Source organism: Pteropus vampyrus, unplaced genomic scaffold (genome assembly GCF_000151845.1).
Source record: "Pteropus vampyrus isolate Shadow unplaced genomic scaffold, Pvam_2.0 Scaffold78, whole genome shotgun sequence".
NCBI lineage: Eukaryota > Metazoa > Chordata > Mammalia > Chiroptera > Pteropodidae > Pteropus > Pteropus vampyrus.
In genome coordinates this window covers 5,889,047-5,895,141 of record NW_011888859.1, presented here as the reverse complement: position 1 = coordinate 5,895,141, position 6,095 = coordinate 5,889,047, and the positions used below count along the sequence as shown (strand labels likewise).

General features: G+C 51.8%; 1 long non-coding RNA gene across 1 annotated transcript in view; it reads right to left on the bottom strand.

Annotated features, from left to right (window-relative positions):
- Nucleotides 1-3,248, bottom strand: part of LOC111741441 — a 10,282-nt gene extending 7,034 nt beyond the window's left edge. Inside the window, exon 1 of the long non-coding RNA XR_002781003.1 lies at nucleotides 99-3,248. This is a non-coding gene — a long non-coding RNA (uncharacterized LOC111741441). The remainder of the gene's footprint in view (nucleotides 1-98) is intronic.
- Between the last annotated feature and the right edge of the window lie 2,847 nt (nucleotides 3,249-6,095).

Below are 6,095 nucleotides of genomic sequence, written 5' to 3'. Positions count from 1 at the left end.
TGGAGTCATTTGAATGCCATTCTGTGTCTGCACCTACACCGTCGGGCATGAGGTAGAATTACCCTGTTCTCTGTCTTAGATTCATCAGGGGCTCTTACTGGGTCCACCTCTCCCGAAGTCCACGGGCTGCATGAGGTAGAGGAGGCTACTTAAGTGAAAATCGGGATTTCCTTAGGAAAGCAAAAAGGGAGGATGGGTTCTGGAAACAATCCACAGCAGTGTACAACACGTGGCACTGGCCACTGGTATTCTTCTGTTCGTGAGGCGTTGGGGGGCTTGTTTGGAGGTTCTAGCATTGTTCCCTGGACAGAAGAATAACCCTCCTTTTGCGGGGGAAGGTTGTTCTCTCTGACTGAGCATACAGCTTTGGGAGAGATGCACATGGACCAGTGAGGGAGGGTGGGGACACCTACTCAGCTAGCCAGATCAGCCAAGTCAACCTTGGTGATCAGTGAGGTGACAGATATCACAGCCAGATTGTCCTCACACCCACTGTAGCATTTTGGAAGGGACACGCTCTTTAAAGGAGAATGAAATCTCTCATGACTCTTATTAGCAAATCTTTATGACGCGACGTACTCGAGAACATTCAAGAATCGGGAGACTTAAGCGTGGACTTGATTAGATTCATTTTGGAAGCTGAAATGTACCTCTAGTTTTCCTTTCTATTGTTTTGGCATCCCCGAGCTCCTGGCGTGACATGTATGTGTCCCCAGTGGTGACTGCCTTCACGACGTTATCACCAATGAGTTATCTTCACCCGGAACCCAGACAGACTGAGACAGAGTCAGGAACACTAGCCGTAGCCGAGCTTGTCTCTCAGCGTCTAAATGCGCTTGGGTCTGTCTTTGACGTCTTGGCTGAATTCCAGAATAAAGCGTAAGCTCTTTAGGGTTGACCGTTAGTTTGCATGTTCTGACATTTGGTTCTCCTCCATGAACGTAAAGAATCAGACTGTTTTACCCTGAGCTTAGAAATCGGTGGGGGTGATTTTTTTCCCCCTTGATTCTGGAGCTGCTTAAAAAAAAATCTTATTTTCTTATCATTCTAGCTGCGCCCCCCGCCCCCGAAATGAACGGCCGGAAGGGGAGTCAATAGTGGAGCCGTTGCTCCCTTGCCAAGAGGCGAGCGTTTCCGATAGGTCAAGGGACACCTGGCAGGTAGCCACGCCTGAGCCCTTTGCAGTTGCCCTAGGAGCAGGAGACTGTGGAGTGTGTCTTAGGGACAGGGCCTGGGGGTGGGGTCCCAGTGGGCCAAGCCGGAGGAGCTGCGGCGAGGAGGCCCTGCAGGACGTCCCGGAGGAAACACTGCCCCCCAGCGGCACTGACCGCCAAGACAGGGCTGATGGCACCAGCCGTGAGCCGGCTGGACCTCCTCTCCCCGCTTCTCCTCTTCACGGCACGTCGGAAGGGATTGGGGACTGAGAGAGCCCCCGCCTCGCGCCACACCTCCGCGGGAAGGATTCATCACTGCAGGCAGGAGTGTGGGGATGACGTGGAAGTGGATGAACATGGCTGGGACAGAGATGAGTTTTTTTAAATCACCCTGTCATCAAAGAAATATGGAATCAGAATAAGATCATTGGAGGACTGTAAATGTATGAGAAAAATAAAGCGATTCACATTTGTTCAGCATTTAATGCCAAGGTAAGCTTGTTCCATAAAGCTGTTAGCTACATACATCTAGGATGAGTGATGTTAAACTTATCCAGCTTTTATTTTTTTAATTCAGGACTTCCGAGCTCATAGATGCAGAGTTTCTTTATTATGGCAAAGTCTTTTGTATCTTTCATGTGGTGGCGTCTTTTTAGGATACGTAGAGAAATAAGGACATAGAATTTGAGTTCAAAGAGGCTTGTGATGTGTCTCTCTATGTAGCAACAGCCTGCAGTGCCATCCTTAAACAGGCCCGCTCCACCTCAGTTACTTGCATGTGACCTGTTGTTTCAACAAAACATTTATGGAGCACCTACTGTGTGCGGGGCCTTGTGTTAGGGGCTGGAGAGGCACGACAAACCTACTGCCTTGTGGACGTGCCCCATCTATAGGGTGGGCAGTAAATAGTACGACAGTACAAGAATGCGGTGACCTCGTGAACTGGCAGGGAGGTCAGGGAGGCGTCGAGGGAGAGAGAGGGCCGTTTCTCCTTCCGCAGCCTGAGGAGGGACTGGAGAGCGGGACTTGGGTGTAGATCTGAGGAAGGCCTGCTTGGCGAAGCGCAAGCTGCTTTTGACAAATAAGCGGAGATGACAAATAGCAACCTGAGCCGACCCTGGTTTCGTCGCCACGGCTCTCCTCTCGTTAGCTCCGGAATGTGTGCCGTGCCGGACGGAAGCAGGTAGAGCCTGACTGCGGACTAGATGTCGCAGCTGTTAGCTTTCAGAGAACAAAACGTGGCCCTGCCAGTGTGGTGCCGACAGCGACGGGCCACGGGAGTGTTGAGCAGCATCCGCAAAGTTATTGGACATTGAATTTGCTTTGTGTTGGTACTTTTCCCCTCCTCCCCCAAAGAGGCAATCACGGAAGCATGGCATAAATCACTTACCGGCGAAATGAGACAAATTTTCTCAAACGAGCTGCAGCCTGCCGCTCCTTCTAAATGCCGAAACGCTATAAATCAACAGGCCTAATGGATTTTGTCCTGTCTATTCAATATCTTCTAGGGCATTGAATTTAGATTGCGATGCATCAAGGAAAACAGAAAGAGCCTCCAGCAAAGCACACGAGCTTGAACATTTTCGCAATAAAATCCTCCAAGCAGAAAGCTTTCTTTCCTCTTCATTATGCGGCCTTCACCGCTTGTCCGCCTGCTGGCCCCCCTGTCACAGGCTCAGAAACTCACCTCTGGGTGCAGTGGAAAGCTCACGGCTGCCTTGCAGCTGTGGGACCTCGGGCAAACATCATCAGCTTCGAGCCAAGGCTTTCTTAGCCATCCAAGGGACCTATATAGGGCTACTGTGATTATAAACGAAAAAGAGGTTGCAAAAGACACGAGACAGCTCTTGCCTTACCAGTGTTGCTTGAAACAGGGCAGCCCTCGTGATGGTTATTTTTAAATCTTGATATCCTGCTCCCTTACCCCCTGCTTCTTTACGTCTAGCTGCAAGGACGGGCAGCCAGCATCCCAGTCCTTTTTCGGGAATGGCCGGCTAGTCCCCGGGCTGAGCGGGGCTCTTCTCCAGGCTGAAACAACGGGGGTCCACCCTTGCTGCTCCGCGCCCTGCAGGACCTGGGCCAGGCCGGCCGGGCCAGCCGGGATGTGGGGCCTGCCAGTTTAGTCACGAGGGTTGTTATAACTCACCGCTGGGGACTTGGCCCTGGAAAACAAAGCTGTGTTGCAAGATTTCTTCATTCTTTGGTTGCACACCATTAAGTTACTCATAAATTTAATGGAATCTGAGTTTTTCTCACAGATGAGTCACATGGCAGGAACACAAAAGAGTTGACCAAACCCAGTCAGGACTTTGATTTTTTTTTAGAATTTATCTTGCTTTCCCCCCCCCCCACCCCCCCCGTTGATAGGTCTTTCATCCCAGATACAGATAGGGTTAGCTTCTTTATGCCAGGAGTTCCCGAGGGCTTAGAAAGAGACTCAATCAGAAAAGCAATATTCTTTCTGGTGCAGCTTCAGAATCCTTCTCTACTCAATACTCTGGAGAGCTGCCAACAGTCCAGCAGTGTAGACGTAAGGGATAAGATTCAGCCGCCATCCTGACGCTCAGACAACTGTGTGAGCCTGAATTTAGGAGATGTCAGCTGCGTTGGGGTAGAGAATGACCTCTTTCTTCTCTCCTAAGATATAAACCATCAGCTACTTCTCACCTAGTGGTTGGCCCAGAAAACTGTTTTAGAGAGAGGAGTTGATGACATTATTTTCCGAGGTCGTGCATTCCCAATTAGTTAGGCCACCGTCATTTCAGAGATAATACCGATCAATGAGGTATTGCCTTCGTGAGCAAAGCAAAGCTCATTCAGGCAGGAAGCGGGCATCTGTTGTCATTTGGGATGATGGCTGCTCAGGGCCCCCTCAGAGGGACACCTCCGTCCTCTGGTCCCTTTTACAGATTGAGGATGATCTGATGGAGCCCCTGGCAGGCAGAACTTGTCTTCGAGGGCTGAGCTTTCATGAGCAATCGGAGGTGAAGGGAAAGGTGAGGGTGGGCTAGAGAATGAGAAGGAAAGGGGGCGGGGCTGGGCCCCGCGTATTCCCCGCCCCTCTCGGAGAGCAGGTGCCCTGTGTAGATGATATGGGCTCAGCCCCAAGATCCTGTCACACGGCTCCCAACCCTGACATTGTTTTCTCATCCACAGGCCTGAGTAACCCGGATCTGGTTGCACTTCTCCTAGGGGCAGACTCCTCCTGCAGAAGGGTCTGTTCTGGCTGCTACAGGTTCCTGTTCAGCAGAAGGTGGGAGGCAGCTTCCAATTAGCCTAAGCAATCGTGGTTGCCCCATGCTGCTGGTCAAGGATTGGCTGACCGATCCAGGCTAAGCTGGTCGGGCTGTACCATTCGCTTAGATGTCCCTCTGACGAGGGAATGTTTGGGGTGAGCGTTTTTGAGCTAGGTTTCCCCACACTGTGCCTCATACTTGCTTTGTCTTTCTCTGCCCCTCCATCTGTGAGCAAGAAATGACCACCAGACAACCTGTTTCTGGTTGCCCCTGCCATAGCTGATAACCTATTCTCGAGGTCACCGAGGTTCCTTGAGCATCTTTTAGATCTGTAAGAGCTAAGGAAACACTGTGGAGGTCAGTGGTCCATGTCTCCTTCCTCCCCCGGTGACCTCATGCATAGCTGCTTGCTCTCCCGTGCAGGAACCAACAGAGAGAGATGAGGCTGGGAAGTCCCATCTGACCAAGGGAAACGTAGTAACTGCACAAGGGAAAGCCTTGCCCAGCCAGTGTGTTGGCCTCACTGGCCTGTTCTGTGTCTGTGACTGGGAATTTCAAGATAGGGACCGTTTGTTGGAAAGGACCCTATCATTGTGTGCTAGGTGATGCCAGCTCAGAGAAGCCCACTGTCCGGGGGGACGGATGGCCCTGTCCTCCTCTCCCACCTGAAATCCCAGAGCATTTGCAGGGCTGGGCTTTGGTTCCCATCTTAGGGAACTGGCGGCCCACCTCCCTAAGAACTATAAATCACAATGACAGAGATAAACATAGCTACTACTAAGAGCTACTGTATTAGCCATGTACTCCGCGTGGACCTCTCTGTTCCTTAAGCGATCCTGCAGAGCATGAGACAAGGTGCCCACTTTACAGACGAGGAAAACAGATGCCTGCAGACACAAAGGAGCTCGCCCGAGAGTACATCGTTAGTAAGAAGTAGAGCTCGGAGCCCGTCAGAGGTTGGCGGGTTCATAAGTCATACCCGCTGGTGCCGGGCGGCTCCACCACCCACCATGCCAGTGTCTCCCCTTGCCTGCCAGCCCACTCCAGCTCCCGCTTGTCGCTGGGGTCTGACCTGGGCGGTGGGAAGGCAGAGAAGGCTCACTGTCCATCAGCCAGCTCCCCGGCCAGCTCTCAGACTTTATGCCCCTGTCCCAGTGGGAACCAAGGACCTCAGTGCCATTTTCTGGCCGATAAACAAAAGCCCAGAGATGGAAATGGCCAGTTTCAAGCCACTTAAGGCAATGACCAGACCAGTTATTCAGCTCAGACCTTCTGCTCCTGCCCTGGTGACAGTGCTGTCTCTCAGGACCCCAGCGTAGACCAGCTCCTAAGGGACACTGCCTCTATCCAATACCTGAAGCCCCTGGGGGAAAACGTGCCTCCAATTTAATTGACTTTAGTTAACAACCAAAGGCTCACAAAATGGCAGGTGCTGCATTGATATCAATGCCCCCGTGACTCTAAGGAGAAGGGCCTAGAGAAGCGCTTGGGGTTTATTGAAGCACGTGGCCAAGCGGAAGGTCTCTGTCCAGGCCTTCAAGTCAGGGGCCAGTGGCACAGCTGACAAGCTAGCGTACGACGGATGTTTCAGAGTTCTTGTTGGGGGTCGGAACCATGATGCAAGCTTTCCTATCTATACTTCTGTCACGACGCTCTGTGAGGTGGTGCCGTTTCGAAAATGGAAAAAGTGACACTCGGAAAGATC